Source organism: Loxodonta africana, chromosome 10 (genome assembly GCF_030014295.1).
Source record: "Loxodonta africana isolate mLoxAfr1 chromosome 10, mLoxAfr1.hap2, whole genome shotgun sequence".
Taxonomy (NCBI): Eukaryota; Metazoa; Chordata; class Mammalia; order Proboscidea; family Elephantidae; genus Loxodonta; species Loxodonta africana.
The window spans coordinates 53,691,568-53,702,857 of NC_087351.1; positions in this window are offsets into that span (position 1 = coordinate 53,691,568).

Genomic DNA, 11,290 nt, shown 5'->3' on the forward strand with positions numbered 1-11,290 from the left:
GCTGGTTTTCATCATCATTCTGATGATCCGGTATAAGGTTTGTAACAATAGTGGGCAACACAAGGTCACCAAGGTCAGCAATGTTTATTCTCAAACTAATGGGGCCCACATGCAAGGTTGCAGTGTAACACTGTCCCAGTCCATGTCCAAACAAGCTGTGGGACATGAAGAAAATGCCCAGTGTTGTAAAGTTCCCAATGACAATGTGACCCAGCCTTCAGAAACTTGTTCAAGTCAGGACTCTTCTACCACTACCTCTGCTTTGCCTCCTACCTGGACTTCAAGCACTTCTGTGTTACAAAAGCAGAAAAGAAAGACTGGCACAAAGCCAAGTACCGAACCACAGAAGGAAGCTATGACAAATGTTGAGTCCCAAAACACTAACAGGAACAACTCAACTGCATTGCAGTTAGCTAGTCGACCTCCTGATTCTGTCACAGAGGGACCCACATCTAAAAGAGCACATTCAAAGCCAAGTAAGTTTCTCACATTGCCTGCTGAGAGATCCAGAGCAAGGCGCAGGTACTCCCTGAATGGAGAATACTATTGTTATAATATTAACTCACCGAACTCACGTGGACTGTTTTCTAAAAGAAGCATGTCTGTGAATGGGATGTTAATTCAGTCCAACAGTTCTGATCGGTATAGTGGAAAAGCAATTCTTTCAAATTCTGAGTGGATATTGGAAAGCACTGTGTAACCTTTTTTTTTTTTCTTTCTTTCTTTTTAATGAAAAAACCGTTTTGAGAACTCGCATAGGAAATTAGAATTTGGAATTCCAGTCTTGTGTCCCTGATACGTGGCTTACATAGCCAGGGTTGTGTATAAACCTTCTAAAGTTATATATATTTATATATATATATATATATTTTTTAATGTATATATATGCATATATATATATGAATAAAATTAACATACAAAGATAAAATGGTCCAGGGAAAAAAGCATGACACAGCAGCAGTGCCTTTGCCTATGCTAGGACTGGCTTCCAGGTTTTTCGATAGCAGATTACAAAATGAAAATTGCCATAGGAAAATAAAAATTAGAGTCTTGCATAAGAAAAGTTTCCTCCTCAGTCTTATGAAGGACACCTATGGATAATTGATAATTTTCAGTGAGGAGACTGTGTATTTTCTTTCAATGACAATTATGTTGCCTTTGTTTTAGGCAAAATTTGTAGCAAACATCTCTGTGTTGTTATGTTATTAAAATAAAATATTCAATAAGTATACCCAGACAGTGTTAACATAAATGCCATTCTGAACAGTATTTTTGGTTCAGGTGCCTTAATGGTTCTGTGATGTTTCTCATCCTCGACATAGCACTTTCAGTGGAGAGAAGAGAATGCAATTCATTGTGCGTCTATCAAAATATCTAGTTCAGTTTTAAGTCACAGACCACAATGCCTGTGTATACAGGCAATGAAGGTGTCTTAATTCATTCTATACATATTTGCTGAATGAATACATTTTATATTTTTCTAAGTGCAATTTAAAGAAGGAAACATAAATACAAGTCTTCCTTTGTCAAAGGGATGTTTATTTTTATCACCAAGTAAAATAAAACTTCCAATGGCATTCAAATTACATTTATAGGCAATATAAAGTCATTGCTCATTAACCAGATAGTGGATTAGTTTTTCCCTTCTGCACTGTAATTCTGCATTTGAATGTTTCTCTCTTAGAGTAAATGTATTTATTGTTTTAACTGAAGGCTGTGATGATATTTAATTAGGAACCATGCAGCTTAGCGGTAATACATCATTTAAAAGGGGTTGTAAATTTAGTCAGGCAAGAATATTGCTCCTTGATAATATGCCATTCTTGGAAATCATTTAAATGAAGGAGTGTAGATAAACATTCCCATTGTTGAAAACTACAATATCATGTGCCCACTTGATGGTGTTTTATTAAAGACCAATAAATGAAGTTAACATAAAGTTATAATTTTTGAGAATAAGGCTTGTGTGGTAACTTAGACCCAACATCTTTCACAAAAGAACATGAAATTATACCATAATATAATAAGAAAGAAATTTTGTATATGAAAAGCCTCCCAAGGAGTAAGTTAAAGACACAGTACAGGTTTATTAACTTTTTCAGATCATTTGAAATACCATTTAAGACACAGGTGAAGAGTGTCCGAATCCTTAGTTTAATTTCCTCCTGGTAGAGGCATGTGCAAAACTTTCAGTTAATCTTAACTTGAAAGATGCACATCGTGCCGTACGTGATTTACCATGATGCTGTTCAAAGTGGATCAGATTACAGCAGCTACACGTTACTGTCAGTGTCAGTCTTGGGAAAAATATGTCCAGTGAGCCACGTTATCTTAGTTAGACATTTCCTAAATCCTTCTGCTCCTTTTCCCGTTCTGAAAAGTGTACCCTTCAAGTTTCCAGACTCTTGGGACCTATTCAATGTTCAGGTATACGGTTCCTCTTGTGAGGAATAAATGAGGTCACCTGAGTGTCAATACTTTGCAAAATCAAAAGCATTACTCAAAGTAAAGTGTTAATATTTTCAATATTATTGTAATAATGCTCTAATCCCAAATAAATACTTTTAATTAGCATCAATTACATAATTTCTCAGAAGGTGCTGGTTGACAAAAGCTTACTTTTTCCTTTCCTAGCTTTTATCAGCATAGTATTAAAAAGTATACAAAAACTTTCAAGATGTAAAGAACTGAATCTCCAAAGAAAAAAATTCTGGCATTGTGGAAGGTTGTGATCAAGGATAAGCAGGGCCTCAAATTATGTAACATAGCGCAGCTTAGCATATCTACTCCAAGCCACTGATTTACTTATTTTACACCTGCCAGTTGTTTGTATTTTTTAAATCAATTTCCTGCTTCTGTTTCTAATGAAATTTTATGTATTTAAATAACTTTTATTCCTCACAGACATTTAAACTCTATGATATTTGATCATACGAAATACATTGTTTGACTAAAGCCATTGAAAACAATTTAAACTTTTTATTACATTTAACAGACCATTTTCGGGGTGCATTAACCAAATTCTTGAACATTTGTTCCGAGAAGTGTAGAAAGTCAGATTCTCGCCCTTATGTGTTAACTCTCAAAAATATTTTATTTTGAGAGCTCAAGAAAAGGTTGACTTATGAAGAGGGTCAAAATTCTTCTTAGAAAGTATATGAAAAAATTTTTAGGGCAGTTTCAGCCTGAAGTGGCTGAAGAAAAAATATATGGGAAAGTAGGGTTGCTATGAGTTGAAATTGACTCGATGGCAATGGGTTTGGTTAGTTGCTCAGAATGCATGAGTAAATTTGTATATGAATGAATGGATAAATGGGGCCAGGGAGGACAGTTTGCTGAAACATATTTTGATTTAATTAATCAAAATTGCACAATGGGCATTTGTGATACAGAGATTATCTTACTATGAGCAAGAGATTCTCTGTCCCTTTCTTGTTTTTCTTTCTGTCATTTCTTTTATTTGCCTTTTAACCAGCCATATTTACATCATCTGAAGCACATGGCTTGCAGTTTGTTGTTGCTGTGCACAGAGTGTATATTGCTGTTACCTCCTTGTTCTTAATTATTTTTCTTTCCTTTTTGCCATTTTACACTATGGTTTCAGCTTGTTCAATATGAAAACAAACTAACAAAACACTATGTTTGTTATTTAGCATATTTTAAGAGATAGTTACTTCAAGCATTTTTATAATTATATGTGTTCCCGTATTGATTTGCATTCCTTTTGGATCATGGTTCCCTGATTTGAAAATATCAAACTACTATTACAGAAGCTCCCTTTTAAAATGTATGTAATATTTGAGTTTCACAAAGGAATAATGAAATATCCAAAGCTGCCTCAAATTTTCAGAAGGGAACAAATTTCCATTTGATGAGTGTTATTTATTTTTAGTCTATAGATAGATGAATGCATAAGTAAATTAAATACAATTTAAATTAGATAAGGTAACATTCATACTAAGGAGCCCTGGTAGCTCAGTGGTTAAATTAATCAACTACTAACTGAAAGGTCAGCAGTTCAGAATGAACAGCAGCTCTGTGGGAGTCAGATGTGGCAATCTGCTTCCATAAAGATTTACAGCCTTGGAAACCCAATGGGGTCGCTATGAGTGGGAATCGACTCAAAGCAGTGGGTTTTGGGTGGAACATCCACACCATGGTCAATTTATTTCCTTTTTTTTTTTTTTTTTTTAGTCATTAATGGAGTCAGGTAACTTGAGGTCATCGTAAGTTACTTGATGTTTGATTTAAGGTGCTTTGTAGACAAAAAAAAAATTTTTTTTTTTGTAGACATATTTAACTAAAATGATTTTAGAATCTAAGTTTTTGAGCCATTTGTTCTATCCCCTCTGTGAGAACTCTTTCCTTAGACACCTAGTTTTTTCTTCTCACTGTGTCACTTCTTAATGACTACAAAATATTCTGGGAGGAAACAGAATGTGTGCTATGTAGGGTTATGGAAAGGTATTAAACATTTGTAGCAAATTAGAGTATACACAGGGACTTTGAAGACAGAATGCTTTCATTTAGTATTTTAATGTTTGACAGGATAATTTGGCATTTGCTATAACATGAGATCATTTGGAGGGTACTGAATAATGGTTAATACTATAAAATGATTGCTTTCTACTCTGTGTGGTGATATGGTGAAATTATATTTCGTGATTGGGATTCTTTTCTCCTTGATGTATTTTTACATATTAATCATATGCAACTCTGTATGTGAAATGTTAACTTTGAAGAGGAAAAATGAATAGGAGCCTGATTCTCTTATTGAACTCTTAAAACAAAAGCACACTTTATATTAATAATTATTCAATTTAGTTACTAGAACAATATTTTTAATTTGGCATTTATAGCATTATGTACCAGGCCATAGAGAACTGCCAGGTATTATGAAAAGCAGTTACAATTAGGCCAAGACAGGGTAAGTTAAAAGGACAAAAAAAAGTTTATATGTCTTTATAAAAAGGAAAATTATCAAGAATTCAGTGAGACAAAAGGACAAACATTGTATGAGACCACTACTATAAAAACTCATGAAAAGTTTTACATACAAAAAGAAACAATCTTTGATGATTAAGAGGGAGGGGGTGGGCATGAAAAAATACTAAATAGACAATAACCTGGATATATTTTGGTGAAGGGTAGGACAGTACACAATACTGGGGAAGCCAGCACAACTTGTACAAGGCAAGGTCATGGCAGCTCCATGGACATATCCAAACTCCCTGAGGGACCTAACTGCTGGGCTGAGGGCTGTGGGGACCCTGGTCTCAGGGAACATCTAGCTCAATTGGCATAACATAGTTTATAAAGAAAATGTTCTACATTCTACTTTGGTGAGTAGCATCTGAGGTCTTAAAAGCCTGTGGATATTCCTCTGGTCTCACCCCTTCGGGAGCAAGGAATAATGAAGAAAACTAAAGATATAAGGGAACGATTAGTCTGAAGGACTAATGGACCATATCTACCACACCCTCCACCAGGCTGAGTCCAGTACAACTGGGTGGTGCCCAGCTATCACAGCTGACTGCTCTGACAGGGATCACAATAGAGGGTCCCGGACAGAGCTGGGGAAAAATACAGAACAAAATTCTAACTCAAAAAATTCTTACTCAAAAAGAAAGGCCAGACTTTCTGGCCTGACAGATATTGGAGAAACCCTGAAAATATGGCCCCCGGACACCTTTTCAGCTCATTATTCCTGAGATTCACCCTTCAGTTAAAGATGGTGCAGTGGTTAAAAGATTAGATAGGCCCATAAAACAAGGCTAAAGGGGCACACCAGCCCAAGAGCAAGGACTAGAAGGCAGGAGGAAACAGGAAAGCTGGAATAGTGAACCCGAAGTTGAGAAGGGAGAGTATTGACATGTCATGGGGTTGTTAACCAATGTCATAAAACAATATCTGTACTAACTGTTTAATGAGAAACTAGTTTATTCTGTAAACCTTCATCTAAACTAAAATAAAAAAAAAAAATGGAGAATGGGGGAAAAAAAAGAATTGAGAAATGTTTTATGGTCTGTTTCTTTAAAAACGAACTGTTCATTTTATTCCCAGATGCTTTGCCGACTAATGCTGACCAGACTGTCCAGGAAACACAGGTGAGATTTTGTTACTTGTTGTATACCTCAGCACTTATGTGGGTATTATTAATTTACAAATGAATTTTTCATTTTTAGTTTGCTAGTTTGTGTAGCTTGCTGAAATTTTCTATTAAAACTTACTAAGAATGCTCAACAGTAAAGGCAGAAATTCATTTTGGTTAAGTGAATTTCTAGTTCCAAAATTTTTTAAAAATATTTCTGGTTAGCTGAATATTTATGATTTATACTGTAAGAAGTAAAAGTAGTATTGATAATGCTATATGTGACTTTGGAGTCACTCTGTAGTCACACATGATATAACATACATTTTTACAAATATTTCCAAATGTGAAGACAATAGCTTGGTAACTGTGTATTTATGCCTATCCCGACCTCCACATTCTAATAGGAGCTGGGATGATACATTATCCTCATTGGAAGCGGATGAACAGAAGTGTTTCACTGTTATCTCAAATGAATGAAGCAGCTCTGAAATGGAGCAAAAGACTATGTATGAAATATTCATAGTATTCCTTTCGGCAGCAACCAGTTACCCTTATGGAGTTTTTTTAAGTTCCAAATGAGTATTTGATTCCGGCATTTTAATTGGATCAGAAAGTGTGTTTGCAGAGCAGAACAGCACTTTAGCAATCTGTTCAAACAGCTGGAAGCAGCAGTCATTTGCTTAAGCGTTGGCACAGAAAAAAAAAATTCTTATAAAGTTCTAAAAAGGGCTGCGGATGTATTTGGGGTCTTGTTATTTAACATTTCATATCTTCAAGATAATAAGTTGGTCAGTCTTTCAGATTTTTCCCTAATGAATTCAAACTTAAGTCTAGCAAAATGTTTTTCATGCATCATTTCTTCATTCAGTATAGGATCTCATTCTTATGTTGCAAAAGAAGACAGTGGATACGATCAGTAGTACAATGTCTGGCACATGCTTTGTTGTTCTATTTCATGTATGTAATTGACCTGTATGAAGGTGCATTGTTTCTTACTCCCCCTTTTTTCTCTCTCTTTCTCATCCTCAACCAATTCTCTTTCTGTCTCTCTTTCGCCCTCTTCCTTTCTTTCTTTTTCTATTTTTCTGTCTTTCTCATTTTAAAAAGCTCATTTAGCGTCTGACTTTATACATCTGCCAGGACTTAAATTTAGGATTTTTTTAGAAAGGAATTAGGAAGTAAATGTTTAATCCACCAGAAGCAAGATCTAGAATGATGTTAAATGCTGTATTAAGATTTGGAAGAAGAAGGCCAGTGTCTGTCTGAGTCATTTTTCAATTGACCAGTTAATGTAATTTCCAAAATGCTCATATTTCATGAAATATATTATATATTATTGTGTTTATTTATTTATTTTACCACATTGTTAGAGGTGGAATTTAGAGGAAAGTTGATCTCTTTGGGATTCTATGTACTACTCAACATTGCACAAGGTTTGCCTATGTGATCGATATCGAATATTTTTAATATAGACTTTTTTATCCTAAAGTAATTAAGATTAATTATGGAAAACTTTGAAAACACAGTAAAACAATAAAAAAGTAGTCAACCAGGCATAATCCAGCACTCAGACACAAATACTCAGAATCTGGAACATAGTCTTTTAGTAAATTGCTATCTCAAAATATAATAAATTCATGTGTGTTTGTGTGTGCTTTTTTTTTTTTGTATTAAATTTACATGGAGAATATGTATATGTGAAATAGGTCACCTTTTTAAAAAAAGTTTAGGTTGAGTCTTTCCTTAGTTCTCTTTATGAAACAAATGATAACGTCCTAATGTCTAGAAACTTTCCTTCAACGCTTTGCCCGATTTTCTCTTCTTTTTACGGGCCTTAGTAAGAAAAAAAAAAAAAATCCACAGGCAAATAATGATTTTTTTTTTAATACTTTTTATTGAGCTTTAAGTGAATGTTTACAAATCAAGTCAGTCTGTCACATATAAGCTTATATACACCTTACTCCATACTCCCACTTACTCTCCCCCTAATGAGTCAGCCCTTCCAGTCTCTCCTTTCGTGACAATTTTGCCACTTTCTAACCCTCTCTACCCTCCCATCTCCCCTCCAGACAGGAGGCGCCAACACAGTCTCAAGTGTCCACCTGATACAAGTAGCTCACTCTTCATCAGCATCTCTCTGCTACCCATTGTCCATTCCCTTCCACGTCTGATGAGTTGTCTTCGGGAATGGTTCCTGTCCTGGGCCAACAGAAGGTTTGGGGACCATGACTGCCGGGATTCCTCTAGTCTCAGTCAGACCATTAAGTCTGGTCTTTTTATGAGAATTTGGGGTCTGCATCCCACTGATCTCCTGCTCCATCAGGCGTTCTCCGTTGTGCTCCCTGTCAGGGCAGTCATCGGTTGTGGTCCGGCACCATCTGGTTCTTCTGGTCTCAGGATGATGTAAGTCTCTGGTTCCTGTGGCCATTTCTGTCTCTTGGGCTCATAGTTATCGTGTGACCTTGGTGTTCTTCATTCTCCTTTGATCCACTTGGGCTGACACCAACTGATGCATCTTAGATGGCCGCTTGTTAGCATTTAAGACCCCAGACGCCACATTTCAAAGTGGGATGCAGAATGTTTTCATAATAGAATTATTTTGCCAATTGATTTAGAAGTCCCCTTAAGCCATAGTCCCCAAACCCTCGCCCTTGCTCCGCTGACCTTTGAAGCATTCAGTTTATCCGAGAAACTTCTTTGCTTTTGGTCCAATCCAGTTGAGCTGACCTTCCATATATTGAGTATTGTCCTTCCCTTCATCTAAAGCAGTTCTTATCTACTAACTAAGCAGTAAATAACCCTCTCCCATCCTCCCTCCCTCCCCCCTCCCCCCTCCCCCCCCCATAACCACAAAAGTATGTGTTCTTCTCAGTTTATACTATTTCTCAAGATCTTATAATAGTGGTCTTATACAATATTTGTACTTTTGGCTCTAATTTCGCTCAGCATAATGCCTTCCAGGTTCTTCCATGTTATGAAATGTTTCACAGATTCGTCACTGTTCTTTATTGATGTGTAGTATTCCATTGTGTGAATGTACCACAATTTATTTAACCATTCATCCGTTGATGGACACCTTGGTTGCTTCCAGCTTTTTGCTATTGTAAACAGAGCTGCAATAAACATGGGTGTGCATATATCTGTTTGTGTGAAGGCTCTTTTATTTCTAGGGTATATTCCGAGGAGTGCGATTTCTGGGTTGTATGGTAGTTCTATTTCTAACTGTTTAAGATAATGCCAGAGAGATTTCCAAAGTGGTTGTACCATTTTACATTCCCACCAGCAGTGTATAAGAGTTCTAATCTCTCCGCAGCCTCTCCAACATTTATTATTTTGTGTTTTTTGGATTAATGCCAGTCTAGTTGGTGTGAGATGGAATCTCATCGTAGTTTTAATTTGCATTTCTCTAATGGCTAATGATCAAGAGCATTTTCTCATGTATCTGTTAGCTGCCTGAATATCTTCTTTAGTGAAGTGCGTGTTCGTATCCTTTGCCCACTTCTTGATTGGGTTGTTTGTCTTTTTGTGGTTCAGTTTTGACAGAATCATATAGATTTTAGAGATCAGGCGCTGGTCGGAGATGTCATAGCTGAAAATTCTTTCCCAATCTGTAAGTGGTCTTTTTACTCTTTTGATGAAGTCTTTAGATCATCTTTTTTTTAGATGAGCATAGGTGTTTGATTTTTAGGAGCTCCAAGTTATCTGGTTTCTCTTTGTCATTTTTGGTAATGTTTTGTATTCTGTTTATGCCTTGTATTAGGGCTCCTAAGGTTGTCCCTATTTTTTCTTCCATGATCTTTATTGTTTTAGTCTTTATATTTAGGTCTTTGATCCACTTGGAGTTAGTTTTTGTGCATGGTGTGAGGTATGGATCCTGTTTCATTTTTTTGCAAATGGATATCCAGTTATGCCAGCACCATTTGTTAAAAAGACTATCTTTTCCCCAATTAACTGACACTGGGCCTTTGTCAAATATCAGCTGCTCATATATGGATGGATTTATATCTGGGTTCTCAATTCTGTTCCATTGGTCTATGTGCCTGTTGTTGTACCAGTACCAGGCTATTTTGACTACTGTGGCAGTATAATAGGTTCTAAAATCAGGTAGAGTGAGGCCTCCCACTTTCTTCTTCTTTGTCAATAATGCTTTACTTATCCAAGGCTTCTTTCCCTTCCATATGAAGTTGGTGATTTGTTTCTCCACCACATTAAAAAATGTCATTGGAATTTGGATCGGAAGTGCATTGTATGTATAGATGGCTTTTGGTAGAATAGACATTTTTACTATGTTAAGTCTTCCTATCCATGAGCAAGGTATGTTTTTCCACTTAAGTAGGTTCTTTTTAGTTTCTTGTAGTAGTACTTTGTGGTTTTCTTTGTATAGGTCTTTTACATCTTTGGTAAGAATTATTCCTAAGTATTTTATCTTCTTGGGGGCTACTGTGAATGGTATTGATTTGGTTATTTCCTCTTCGATGTTCTTTTTGTTGATGTAGAGGAATCCAAGTGATTTTTGTATGTTTATCTTACAACCTGAGACTCTGCCAAACTCTTCTATTAGTTTCAGTAGTTTTCTGGAGGATTCCTTAGGGTTTTCTGTGTATAAGATCGTGTCATCTACAAATAGAGATAATTTTACTACCTCCTTGCCAATCCGGATGCCCTTTATTTCTTTGTCTAGCCTAATTGCTCTGGCTAGGACTTCTAGCACAATGTTGAATAAGAGCGGTGATAAAGGGCATCCTTGTCTGGTTCCTGTTCTCAAGAGAAATGCTTTTAGGCTCTCTCCATTTAGAGTGATGTTGGCTGTTGGCTTTGTATAGATGCCCTTTATTATGTTGAGGAATTTTCCTTCAATTCCTATTTTGCTGAGAGTTTTTATCATAAATGGGTGTTGGACTTTGTCAAATGCCTTTTTTCTGCATCAATTGATAAGATCATGTGGTTTTTGTCTTTTGTTTTATTTATATGGTGGATTACATTAATGGTTTTCTAATATTAAACCAGCCTTGCATACCTGGTATAAATCTCACTTGGTCGTGGTGGATTATTTTTTTGATATGTTGTTGAATTCTATTGGCTAGAATTTTGTTGAGATTTTTGCATCTATGTTCATGAGGGATATAGGTCTGTAATTTTCTTTTTTTGTGATGTCTTTACCTGGTTTTGGTATCAGGGATATGGTGGCTTCATAGA